Raw genomic sequence first — 397 nt, 5'->3', positions numbered from 1 at the left:
TTTTTTCTTCATCTGCTATCTTAAGAGTCTGTAACACACTTTGCAAAGGGAGGAATACAGCTATGTACAGCAAAATTCTACTTGTAAATGGCACACAATATAAAATTACATCACTGCTGCAGCAGTAGGACCTTACTTATTAACTGTTAAGTAGAAATACCAGGTAATAGTTGAGTGTCGGAGTATTGCTTCATTCATCATTATTACTGACACATTTGGTATTCTGAAATTTATTTACCAAAACTTCCTAGTTTACCCTTTACAATCTTCAAACACAGGATTCTCCATGTTTTTGTTCTTTCTCCTGAATTCACTTACAATACAATTTGTTGACATAAAATTATAGTGTAATACAAATATCCTGTATGAGTGGAGGGCAATATACTGAGATTCAATG

The sequence above is a fragment of the Penaeus monodon genome, chromosome 21, assembly GCF_015228065.2.
Source record: "Penaeus monodon isolate SGIC_2016 chromosome 21, NSTDA_Pmon_1, whole genome shotgun sequence".
Classification (NCBI taxonomy): Eukaryota; Metazoa; Arthropoda; class Malacostraca; order Decapoda; family Penaeidae; genus Penaeus; species Penaeus monodon.
Note: the sequence above shows the minus strand (reverse complement) of the source record.